Source organism: Thamnophis sirtalis, unplaced genomic scaffold (genome assembly GCF_051295495.1).
Source record: "Thamnophis sirtalis isolate CommonGarterSnake01/CBP01778 unplaced genomic scaffold, rThaSir2_p1.2 scaffold_1, whole genome shotgun sequence".
NCBI lineage: Eukaryota > Metazoa > Chordata > Lepidosauria > Squamata > Natricidae > Thamnophis > Thamnophis sirtalis.
Window position 1 is genome coordinate 38,333,567 of NW_028261381.1, and position 13,750 is coordinate 38,347,316.

Sequence of the window (13,750 nt, forward strand, 5' to 3'; positions counted from 1 at the left end):
ATTTCACTGCTCATTTCCCATCCAATCAGTCATTTGTATCTGACTTAATTTATATTGCAAGCAGTAGCATGCCTAGGCTACTCTTTAAACTTAAACTATTCTTTAAACTCTGGACCAGAGTAATCAAGAAACCTGTACCCCTTCAATTGAGGACAATAAAGGCAACTGTATTGTCTATTACCAACTAGTTGCATTGCTGTTGCCTAAAATTCTGTTCAGAGCTTTGTCGGGATAAAGTGATTCCGTTGCTTTTAAGGTGGAGTTGTGATGTAGAAAATGAATTGGAGGCAGCATTGGATGAGGGCAAATGGCCAAGGTGGCAATTGCTACTTACCAAAGATTTTATCCCCTGTATACATGCAACATTTCATGCAAAGTCAAAGCGGTAAGTAGTTGATCATGGGGTCACCACTGCCATCTTGGCCTTCCCCATGAACATATCTGATAGGACAGGCCATTATTTCTAAGAAGGCAACAAAAATTATATATGTAATGTCTCCTTGATATTACAACAAGATCCCATTTCCTTTTAAAACTTCGCTTTGGTTTTGCTCATTCCAGAGTTCTTCAAATATTTCTAACCATTGAGAACTTTAGCAGAGAAACGCACCTGGTTAAAAGCCACCTTTAATATGAAATGCTTGATAAGAAAAGTCAACAAACAGACACGGTTTGACATATTGTTCCCTGACACCTCCATATGTGTTGCGCCTATGTGTCAAGAACAGTGAGAGAGAATAGCTGAAAGGTAAGGAGAAGAGAGTCTTTTGGGTCAATTTAGTTTTCCACTTGTCGCAGTTCTAATGGACAAAATACCAAGCCAGTTCTCCTAGCCAGTTTATTTAATTAAGGGGATTCGTGAGTTTTCTGAACATTCCACACAGGGATGGTGAGTTGGTGGTGTTTTTTTCTTTCTTTCTATGAGCCTGCCAGCTGGAGGATGGGAAGCAAGAAACGGGATGGGAGATGAATGCTTTAGCAAACCATAGCAAAGTGCGACTATTCAAAGCTGCCGCGTCACAGGCCAAATACGAGGGACCAACTGTGAGAACTTTGCACTGCCATCTGCAGTGAATACCTCTAGAAGAATGGGTCTGAGGCGTTAGTACAGCAGACAGAAGCAGAGGGAAGCAAAATCATACAGCAGAGGCTGGAATATGCAAGATAGAGCTACATATTTTTTTATGACTGTAAGTGGGAAGGAAAAAAAGAATGTGGAGAGACGTGTGTCCTACTTTTCACATATGTGAAATGTGAAAACTAGAAAGGAGAGGGGAGGGGTAGAGAGGAAGAAGTAGAGAGGAAAAAAAGAGGAGAGACTACTAAAGAAGTGAATCTCTCCCCCCCCCCCCCAGACTGCCTGACGCCAGATGGCTTCTTCTAATAAATATTCAACCTTAACTCAGTTCCCATGTAACTTTATTGTAAAGCTGCCAGCACACCCACACAGATCTGGGCCAGCAAAACGATTACAGTAGTACAAACAAAATAGTGCAATAGAGGAAACAGGCAGACAGGATCCTGCATATAGAGCTACAAAAAAAAAAAGAAAGAAAGAAAGAAAGAAAAGGGAAAAGGAAAAAAAAAGATGCAAGTTGACAAACCTCTGAGATACATGCAAACTTCAAAAACTAAACAATGCAGCTCATACAAAAGGCGAAAGCTCATCAGCCGAAGTCACAGATGGAGGCAGGCACCAAAAGGACAACTTTTTAAACATGCCCTTGCATTTTAAGTTTGATCGCTGGGACTCCTTTCTGAGAAAAGCACACTAGGAATTGACTATTCAAATTGTCTGTTTATGGAAATTATTAAGATTCACTGAAGAAGATCAGAAAACTGTTTATTGTGTTTCTTTTGTGACCACCTGGAGCTGCTTTGCAGTAAACAATCACCCCTTATGACATCGACTATGTTAATTGCGGGAAGGAGACAACGTATTTTGCGTACAGTGCTGGCTTTCAAACCTTCTAATTTTCACTTCTTGGTCTCCCTCCCTCCCACCCCCACCCCCCACTTTCTAGAGCTGAAGTATTGAACTTTGGACACACTGGACTGGAAACATCAGGGATGATAATAGGATCTTGACTAAATTCAACAGAACGTATTCATGTTCACCTGGAGAGAAATGGACATAAATTCCTAGCACACGTATTTGTGGAGAGTCTGGAGCAAGAAAATGAAGCTATCTTGGCCTCACGGGGATGGGGGGGAGGAGGAAAGAGAGTAATAGAAGTACATCATGTTCATGCCTTGGTCTTATTTCCAGAGACCATTGCTGAATTGCTCTTAATCAGATGTTGGAAAATGTGAGCAATCTACTGCAAACTTCTACCTACAGCTAAGGCAGATTTATTTTTAAAGAAAAAAACAAGGATACCTGTGCCATTGCTGTATCAGGTAGCTGCAATCATTCAGTAAAATGACTTGGGGAGAACTGTAAGCAGCATTGGCTGATTTCTCCAAATCTAATCTGGGAAGCCAGTCAGCTACACAACTCTCCTGGCAGGAAACCGGCTGATGTGAAAAAAAGATAAAGGCGCAACAACTGAAATGCAGAACTGCAAATCAGGAAGTATTTCCTGATGAAGAAATTAATTCCCAAGAACTCAGACCGGAGAAGGTAACTTATATGGGGCATCCAGCAGTTCTTTGGGGAAAAGAGAATTCTTTCCTGGGACAAGTTGCATACAATGGAAACATGATGACAGGATCTTCTCTTGTGCAAGCGCAATTGGAAATTGGAAAGCATGAGAACTGAGCAAGAGGTTAAATTATATTACAATCTCTTCAGCTTTTTTTTTTTTTTTTTGCAAGGAGCTGGAAGAAAGCCTGGAGCCGCTCTGAGACTCTCTGTTTTGCCACATTCACTGTACGCTCAATGCTGCAATCCCCGGTTTATCGCTTTTCCTTTCAATCTGCTCAGAAGCTGCTGCCTTCTAGTTTCTAGCAGAATTTCATTGCTCAGACATTCATAACTCATGTCTAGCAATGTATATTCTTCTCATGAGATATTCTTCACCATACTTTGGTGCTGGACTTGGAGAAGACTCTGTAATAAATGTGGAATAGTGTTAGGAATATAGTTGGCAAGGCAGAAAACTGCAGTTTGGGAGAAATCTTCGCTTCCTATATCTCAGGAGCTTTGAGGAGACCAACAAAGCAAATTGGCTTGACTTAAAACTCTGCACCACAGACCAAATTGAGTCCAACATTTCAGTTGCTAAGTGAGACATTTATTAAGTGAGTTTTGCCCCATTTTATGACCTTTCTTGCCACCCAGTTGATAAGTGAATCACTGCAGTTGTAAAGTTAGTAACATGGTTGTTAAGTGAATCTGGCTTCCCCATTGATTTTGCTTGTCAGAAGATCACAAAAGGGGATCACATGACCCCAGGATACTGCAACCGTCATAAATATGAGCCAGTTTCCTAGTGTCTGAATTTTAATCACTTGACCATGGGGATGCTGTAAGTATATAAAAAAAGTCACGAGTCACTTTTTTCAGCGATTCACTAAATGAACCGTTGTAAGTCAAGGACTACCTGTAGTGTACACACAACTACTGTACCCAACAAAAAGTCAGGTCATTATGTTCACAGCATAGTAATTCCTAGGAAAGTCTGTCTCTAGTAAATAGCAAGTAGGGCCTTATATGGCAATTATCTGAGATCCAAAAGTCAATAGGGCTTCAGAAGATGTAAACATTCACAATTCTGTCCTGATGTGCTGATCACATACAAGGATCCTACAACGTGGGTCACAGAATTGCAACATAGGCATTTTTTTTCTCAAATACGTTTTTGGCACAGCCCAATAAACCTGAGGTGGAGACTGTAAATTACACAGTGCACAGAAATAATGTCTTGGAGTTCACATTGGATTCAATGGGTATACCATTTTCTCTTGCTTATTTCTTCAGTTTTTGACTGAGTTCACATGCATGATGCTAAGCTGTACTGTGGCTCATTTAGTTTTAGGAGAGCAGATGCATTGAGCCCAGCCATTGTTTTATGATTTAGAGAGCTATTTGCATGTAGCCAACTGTGAACGTTTCAACTAATGTGGGTTAATACAAACCACGATGCAGAGATATTCTGCAAGACCATCTTTGTGTTAAGTAAGACTACGTAGCATCTTTACCAGCCCAGTTTGAAAGTATAGATGTTGTAATGTCACATAGGACATATTTCATGGAGGATGTACCAGAATAATTCCTTACTTCAAATTCATTTGCCTGGAACTGATGTAAGATAGTTCTTATTTTCTTTCCTTTTTCACCCTGTGCTTGGAAACAGAAAACAGATACCGTATATACTCGAGTATAGGCTGACCCGAATATAAGCCGAGGCACCTAATTTTACCACAAAAAACTGGAAAAGTTATTGACTCAAGTATAAGCCTAGGGTGGGAAATGCAGCAGCTACCGATAAATTTCAAAAATAAAAATAGATACCAATAATGCCATTGCCCATTGAATAACATATACAGCCTGCCTGTGCCCATTAAATATACAGTAGCCATTGTAAAAATTTGCTCTGCATAACAAATTATTATCACACAATACCGGTGTATTCAATGAAATACTTCACTCACCTCATGATGCTGATGTCCCGCTGTGATGATGATGTCCCGCCTCCTATGACACACGGCACAGTGATTCCTATCATTGGATCACTGTACCAGAGAAGGTGGGACATCGCTATGTGGCTGCTTGCCATAACAAGGAGGAGGTGGGACATCGTTGCAGAGCGGCAGGAGGGGGAGGAAGGGGAATCGTAAGATAGCCCTGCATTACATTAGAACGTGAGGAGGGGGGATGGTGCGGTGCACGCTGCGCGGCAAACTGACACAGAGGGAGGGGAAACTCAGGGGCGCTGGGCCATTCACGAGCGTCACCCAGCGGCATGGCCCCGCCCCTTTTTCTCCTCCATTTCGGGCAAATTTTTCACTGACTCGAGTATAAGCCGAGGCGGCTTTTTTCAGCTCAAAAAGTGGGCTGAAAAACTAGGCTTATACTTGAGTATATACAGTACTGCAATTATTAAGGAGAATGCCCCAATTCAATGCCTTAGATCAAAAGTTGCCATACTGAACATGTTTTTTTCCCTCTCTCATGGGGTTCAGTGATGATCCCAGAGATTTTTCATACTTCTCTGTATCTTGAGACACAGCTCAGCTGCATTGACCAGCCACTTGGGATTTGATCATGGTGGATAACATACTGTATCCCACTACTTCTACTTCTTTTCCTTACAGCCTCTTGTTATTATTTTTGAACAGTTTTCTAGAAGGTGATGTCTTCAAATTATGGAACTAAAACTGGACTAGAAGCCTTTATGAAATCTATAATCCCTCTCTCTGTAAGCCAAAGGCCTTTCTAACTATCCCTTAAATTGAACAGTGGAGATAGAAATTCTGGGGTGGAGTATATTCAACTCAGAGACAGAAGAATAAGACATTTTATTACATATGGGTTTGTATATTTGTCCATATAAGGATGATGTCCATATGAGAAAATCAGACAGTTCCAACCTGAATTAGACACCGTGCATCCTCTCATAGTTCTGTTTAGTAAGAATTATAATAAAGGAGATGAAGAAGAATTAATGACAAACTTCCAGCAAGTTCTCTACTTCTTGCCACCTTTCCCACTGACTTTGCTTGGCAGAAATCAGCAAGAAAGATGGCAAATAGCAGCCACATGACACATCAAGACACTGCATCAGCCCAAATTCCAAGGACCATTTGTAAACTTACTCAACATTGTCACAAGTGTGAACAGTTCCCAAATAAGAATACAAATGAGAAACCTGAATGCAGGCAAATTACAGAGATAAAATACTGGTTCTTTGTCTCATCCTCTTCTGAGGTAAAGGAGAAAAGGCTTGTTTCTTTTATGATGAGAAGCAGAGTACACATGTTTATTACTTTAGAAATGGCTACTAGACTGATCAGCCCAAGAACCAGCTATCAAAAAGAACATAAAGAGAAGGTTGTGAATAAGGCAATGCACAAGGCATGATGATGATGATGATGATGATGATGATGATGATGATGATGATAATCTTTGGTGAGATTCACAGTCTTTGGGGCTGGTTGGTAGCTCAGCAGCTCAAGTCCTAACCATTTCTTTTTCCACAGTCGCTCAACTTCAATTTGCAAGTCCCGGTACTTTGTAATTTTTTCTTGCTGTTTATCTTCAATTTGTGCATCACCAGGTAGTGCAATGTCAACGAACCATACTTTTTTCTTTTCAACTATTATTAGGCCAGGTGTGTTGTAGGCCAAGTGCCTGTCAGTCTGAATTCTGAAGTCCCACAAGATCTTGACTTTCTCATTTTCTAAAACCTTCTCAAGCTGATGGTCCCAGTGGTTTTTGCTGTACTCAAATCCAGACTTTTGGCACAATTTCCAGTTAATAATCTTAGCAATGTGGTCATGGCGTTGTAGGTAGTCAGTTTGTGAAAAATTGTTGCACCCACTGCTGTTGGTAGTAACATATTGAATTTTTGCCTTCATGCAGTTTATGGCTAAGGCTTGTCTTGAGCTGCCAAAATAAAGCCTTCTGCTCCTGATCTTAACCAGTTCCAAGTTAGTTTTTGGTCAGCTTTGCCTTCAATACCTTTCAAATATTGGCCATGCATAGCTTTGCTTTTCCAATTTTCAGCTCGCTTCTCAATTACTTATTTCTTATATTCAGCTTTTGACTTAGTTGTCTTTGAAAGGCCTCCTTTATTTACTTCCTTAATCATTGGTTCTTCACTTTCCTGGATGTAATCATTCAAGCTGTGTCTTTCTTCTTCCACAGTCTGCTTTACTTGTAGGAGTCCTCGACCACCCTCTGTTCTTGGTAGATATAATCGGTCAACATCCCTTTTAGGGTGCAAAGCATGATTCATTGTCATAAGCTTCCTTGTTTTTCTGTCCAAATTGTCCAACTCCATCTGGGTCCAGTCAATTATTCCTGCAGAGCATTGAATCACAGGTATAGCGCAGGTATTTGTGGCTTTTATGATGTTTCCTCCACTCAGTTTGGACTTTAATATCTTGCGAATTTGTTGAATGTACTTGGCTGAAGTTGATTCCTTGACTTTTTTATGCATTAAGTCATAGGCCTCTAAATCCCCAAGTACTTGTAGCCTTCTTCTGGTTTTACTGCCTTTATCATTTCTTCATTCTCAAGTTCTATTCCATCATCTTCTATGACCTTGCCTGCTTTGGTTGCCATTGTTGCACATTTGTCAATTCCAAACTGCATACCAATGTCTTGGCTAAATTATTTTGTGCTTTCAATTGATAAATTCAGTTAGCTTTTGTTTTACCAAACAGCTTCAAATCATCATCATCATCATCATCATCATCATCATCATCATCATCATCATCATCATCATCATCATCATCATCTGTCACGTCAGCCAGATCTTGATTATTTCAGTTTTCCCTAGTTTTCCATTATTGATGTGGGGAATAGCCCCTTTGTCCAGTCCAAACTCTTGACTGCCTATATGGACAATGTTGAGCAACATTTCTATGGTATTTTTCCATATCAGATTGTCCATGTATAGGAGGTAGGATAGCCTAGCAGATGTTTGATACCCATGGCCTGAGTATTGTTCACAGAAGAATTCATGCAATGACAAACAATAGTGGAGAGTCTCCTTGACAGCTCCTTTCTTGATATTAACCTCTCCCAGTTGATCACCATTGACTAGCAACCATGTTTTCCATTGTATCATTTATCTTTACAGAAACCTTCTGATGTTTCTACTGATTCCTGTTGTTTCTCTGCACTTGATTATTCAATTGTGTGACAGGGAGTGGAAAGCCTTCTGGTAATCAATCCAAGCTACATTCAGTTGGTTTTCCTTCTCTTGCAATTTTCCAAAATAAGTTGATATTTTGTTCCTCTGCCATTTAGGCAGCTTCCTTTCTGCTTAGGATGGAAAGAACTTGTTTTCAACTAGATGCTGTTGGACTGGAAACCTATAAGCAATTTGAAAATTGTTGGTAAGCAGGTAATTTAGGTCTTTAGTTGTTTGGTGTCATCACTTTTGCTGGATTTTTCATTATCAGATAGGTTTTGCAAGATATTAACCAAAATTTCAATTTCCTCTCTTTGCAATATGTTGTTAAACTGCTTGGCAACAAGTGGGTGCCAGATGCTTCAACCTAAAACCATGCAGCTCATTTTCACCTGGTGATGACCAGTCCTTTATCTTCCTTGCTCTTTTCTCCACTATTTCTGCTGTTTTTAGAAGTTCTTTCATTTCAGCCTCTTTTTTTTATTCTTATCTACCTCTTTATCTACACTGCTTTCTTGTTTTGGCTTTTTTAGGTGGGGTGGGTTGTCCTATAGCAGCATCCAGAATTGTACTGTCAGATGTTCCATGTATTAAAAAAATGGGGGGGGGGAGCCAGGAAAATAGCCATCTTTACTATGTTCAAGATTACTCAGCAAGCAAAAAAAAATCTACTTTTTCTGAAACTTGAAGATGAAAAAAGGGAAGAGACTATCCTTGGGAACATTTAATATAAATTTACTGGACAGAAACAATGTACAACTTTTAGCCAATTAATTAATCGCTAAATAAAATAATCATTAAAAGATGATACTGTAAAACTTCTTTAACAGATTGACAGGCCAAGTCCCAATTATGAGAGTTATTGCCACAGATTTTGATAAAGATCAAATCTTAATGTAAGATTAACTTAGCTGTTAATGCAAGATGTTACATATTCTGAGCAACAAGAAATTGAGGCGGGGTGGAGAGCATTAAAATAGAATATAACTGAGGAGTACATTTTTCTTCATTTTTGAAGGCTAGTCCATTATAACAGCTCTTTTTGTGGGTTTTGTTAGAAAGACTTTCTGTAGAGCAAAAGAGAGAAAAAACACACACAGTGTAGAAGCCAGGCTGCTAGATGTGATGAGAGCCTTTAATGATTTATTAATAACCACTTTCTGCAACATTTCTAACTACTGAAGAGATATCAGAACACTAAATATATTAAGATCTTCCCTTTAGAGAGAAAGAAATCTGTGGCAAATGTGTTGGAATATCATCAAATGTACAAGAAAAATGTATGTTTCCTTTTATCTAAGGTTTATTTGGTGAGTTATGTCTCCTTCCTTCTTAGGAATGAAAATTAAGGCCTAGCTCTTCTGTTTCTATAAATATGCTGTACAGAATTCCTGTTTAATGAATAAACTTAGAAGTCTTTTGAAATATGATTTCTCTATTTCAGTCACAAAAAAAAATGTTTGCTCCACTGCCAGCTGATGAAATCAAAAAGACAACTAAATCTACAAGGATTCTGTTACACAAAATGGGACAAATGGAACCTGCAAATGTAACGAGAACAGAGGTCCTGCTGTTCTAGGCAATCACTTGAACGTCTCTAATGCTCAGTTCTATAGCTCCATTTTTTTCCCATTGTCCCAGCTCACTCCGCCAGATCTAGTAGAGAGGGCGTGGTCCAGATGCCCTTAGTAAAACACACATGTTCTGATTGCATTCAGGAGATGTGCCTTCTCTGTGGCAGCCTTGGCATTCCTTGTGGAACACATATCTTCAGAGATCCAGATAGCCTCATCCTTATAGGGTTCTAAAGATCCGTCTATTTTTATTGGACATTCAGACCAGGACATACAATGGAATGTGTGGATGGCCTTGGGGATAAGAGAAAAAGATGATACCTAAGAAACAATCATAGAAGTCAGGTAGGAAACCCCAGTGTCTACGGAGATTCTTAGTTATCTAGATCATGGTTGTCCCAAAGGTGCTTTTTTTCAAAAGGCAACTGGACTTTCTTTGTTTTGCTTGAAGAAGTTTCACTTCTCATCCAAGAAGCCTCTTCAGTTTATTTCTCATCCAAGAAGCTTCTTCAGTTCTGAAGGTTCTTGGATGAGAAGTGAAACATCTTCCTGCAAAATAAAGTCCAGTTGTCTTTTCAGGGGGGAAAGTTCTCACCTTTGGGAGAACCCTCAGTGGCTTAAGAAAGAAATTTAAAAGTGGCAGTGGGGAGTTTGTACTTTTAGACTTGCAGGATTGACGTTAGCCCTCTTAGGTAAATCAGACAGAAAACACAACTAGATAAACCAATTCCACTTTAGCATAAAAGCCAGGTAGGTGATTTTGGCCCAGTCACTCTGTCTCAACACAATTCATCCCATAGGGTTGCTGTTGTGGGGGAAATAGAAAGAAGAAGCAGTATTGTGTATGTTTGCCACCTTGAGTTATTTACTGTATTTTTCGGCATATAAGACACACCTTTTTCCTCCAAAAAGGAGGATAAAAATCTGCATATATCTTATACACTGAATACAGCAGTTTTAGCCTACCGAAACTTCACCCCCTTTGCAAAAATGGACATGCAGAGGGTTTGGGGGGCTTGCAAAGTGCTCCTGAAAGCTGGGGATGGCTGTTTTGCTCATTTTTAGGCCCCCCAGCCCCCAGGAGGACTCTAAGATCCTCCCAAAGCTCTGCATGCCCCCCCTTTTTTTTTTGCAAAAAAACGGCCTGTTTTTTGTGAAAAATGGCCCTTTGTTTTCTCGTTTCCCTGCTCCCAGTCCCCAGGGCACACTACAAGCCTCCCAAAGCTCTGCATGCCTTTTTTTTTTTTTTTTACAAAAAATGAGGCATGCAGAGGGTTTGCGAGGCCAAAAACGGTTTTTTTTTTTTTAATTACCTCTTCAAAATCATGGTGCCTCTTATACTCAGTTGCGTCTTATAGTCCAAAAAAAAAACAAAAAAAACCCCGGTATTTAAAAAAATAAAGGTGGAGTGTTAATACAATAAAATAAAATTATTAGATTACATTAACAGAATCTCAGGGACAGAGACTCTTAGTATTTCAATCAGACAGGCAGAGTCATGTTTGGTAAGGTGATCCCTAATATATCCTAGTGCTATGTTATGCATGGCTGATCTTAAGGAGGATCTTAATTCCTCAGCCAACATAGCTGCTGAGGAATTCTGGGTGTTGAAGTCCACAAGTGTTAAAGTTGCCAAGTTTGGAGAGCCCTGCTCTAGGAGCAATCACTAGTACTGATGTTATAGGATGTTAGTGACCATATAGGTAACTAATTGATAGGGTTTAATAAAGTATTTATTTTGTGCCATCCAGACATTAACTTCCATCAGGCTGATTCAAGATCTCTGCATCACCTGCCATTTGTCCTTAGGATAGTAAAATACACTTGAATTTCATGCAACATATGAGTTCTTTGAAGGATTAAACCATTGCTTGTTTAAAGGCAAGTGGCATCACATCATCCCAGAAGGAAACAATTACCATCCCTCTGTTTAGAGCCTACTCAACTGGTCAAGGAGCCAGCAGGAACCTGGACCTAGCTTACATGTGGCCAGTCTCCTACTGCATAAAATTTAGACAGTTCTTCAGGGTCCATAAGTGCAATCCCTTCCTTGGAAGCATTCCATATTTGGTTTCTACTTAAATTAAATATTTATTACAATTTATATCAAGTGGGGCAAAGAATCCAGGAGGTCCCAAGTGCTGCTGGGACCTTATTGCTGCCCGGATCTGAGATACTTCTCTGAGGATTTGAGACAGAAGATTTCACTGCATAAAGGCCGCTCGTCAATTCTATTTCATTGCATTATTTGTATAACAGAACATTGTAATTTTCTAGTGATCTCTCCTTTCCAGCCCAAGTAAGCACTGTCCCTGGATTTTTTCACGGCTTCAGAAGGTTGGAGACACAGAATATATGGAGACTTAAGCTAATTAGTAAGGGGCAGTGCAAAAATAGTTTAATTAACCACTATCACATGCTTTAATCACCCTTTTCAGAGTAACACTGACCTTAAAATCAGGCACATAGAGCCTTTTTACAGTCTTCCAATATGGTGTGCCAGGACTTAGCAGTCTTCTTGCTTCTGTAACCCCAATCATGGAGTGAAAGGGAAGATGTATCAAGTTCCTGGCGAGGTCTAGTAGGTCCTGAATGATTATGAACATTCTACTAGAAGAACGCTAGATATTAGCAATAGCAATAGAAGTTAGACTTATATACCGCTTCAAAGGGCTTTCAGCCCTCTCTAAGCGGTTTACAGAGTCAGCATATCGTCCCCACAGTCTGGGTCCTCATTTCACCCACCTCGGAAGGATGGAAGGCTGAGTCAACCTTGAGCCGGTGAGATTAGAACCGCTGAACTGCAGATAACAGTCAGCTGAAGTGGCCTGCACTCTACCCACTGTGCCACCTCGGCTCTTATTAAGACTTTGCTCCACAGTATGTATCAGATTCTTTTTTTTTCTTTCATATTTACATGCATGCTTTGCAACACATTTGTAATTTCCTAAGATCATTTCACTACATTAAGATCAGGACATGGGAACCAAACATATTGTTGTTTTATGTGTGTATTTGTGTCTGTATATATTTAATAGGCCTAATCAACTGTAATGATTGCCTTCCCTGTGCAATATTCCAGAATCCCAACCTTTTGGAAAATTGATCTGTTTGTAACATAAATTCTGGCAGCTGTGAACCCTACAAACTCCATGCTTATAAAAGTAGCATTTGTGGAAAACCAACACTTGAGATTTATACCTAAATTTAAGTAAATTAAAAGACATTCATATGGTTCTTCTCTAATCATATGTTTAATGATTTTCCCTTTTTATGTTATAAAAATTACCCTTTACCAGAGACTTTTGAAGGTCTCTGAGATAGCACCCAAGGCTTTCAGAGCTGCGTGTGGTCCTAGGGTAATGTTTCACCACTGTTTCCCTTAATGTATATTAACTATACGGAGGACAACAATGAACTTCAGAATTTTCATCTGTGCTTTTCAGGCTTCATATAATAACAAATGAAGTAATCATTTAAAATATTTTTCTTCTACCTTTATATCTGTCTTAAGAGCACAAGTTAAGCTATTCAACCATCCCAGTACAGAGAAGTTAAAAGAACAAATAAATGTTTTAAAGGAGAGGAGGGAAAAGAAGGGCATAAGCCAGTTAAAGCCTCAAAAAAAGTTCAGAAAGTATCTCAGCCAAGAAGTTAAAAGCCAGCAATTCAGAAGGCTGATTGCTTGCCGGAAGAGAAAGATTTGTACATGATAGTGGAACACAATCAAAGAGGGGAAAAGTGAATTTCTCCACCAAGGGAATTCTGAAGCCCGAGGACAGTGACTGAGAAAGCCTTTTCTCAACTCCCAAACCAAACACAATTCAGATGTTTCTAGGATACAAAGCAGAAAAGATTAGGCAGGGCCTTAGACTACAGAATAACATAATAAATCATAAGCTGCCTTTTTTGAATTAGAATAATGACTGCTATCCAGTATTAATAATTACGGGTGGGGGGAGCACTCTAGTATTTTATAAGACAGCATATTGTGCAGGAAACTGTTTTGCCTTCAATATGATGTTATGTTATAATATTTCCATTAATATCTATACAAATAGCTATCATGCAGTAAAAACAGAGAAAAAAGAGATGTCATGGCTGAGAAGAAGATATTATATACAAAGGAGGGGTATACAAAGAAGAAAGTGCAACAAAACAGAAGAATGAAATGCAGAAGGGAGAAATAGTGATGGACATCTTAGAATCCTAATGATTAATTTCAATTGTTTTCATTATGGATATTATTACAGGGCTGATTCTAGGCCTGGCCAATAGTTGCGAAGGCAGCAAAATTTAAAATTGAAAAGGCTTCCAAATATTACTTCCATAAAGTATATGAAAATACTTCCAATAGGAGTATAAAATCTT

At 39.3% G+C, this 13,750-nt stretch overlaps 1 long non-coding RNA gene across 2 annotated transcripts in view; it reads left to right on the top strand.

Annotated features, from left to right (window-relative positions):
* The first annotated feature begins 717 nt into the window (after positions 1-717).
* LOC148049377 (uncharacterized) overlaps positions 718-13,750 on the top strand; it is a 47,512-nt gene continuing 34,479 nt past the window's right edge. Inside the window, exon 1 of one of the 2 annotated variants that reach the window (XR_015696165.1) lies at positions 718-748. This is a non-coding gene — a long non-coding RNA (uncharacterized LOC148049377). Of the gene's footprint in view, positions 2,624-13,750 lie in introns of both variants that reach the window. The other variant, XR_015696162.1, reaches the window with a different exon arrangement.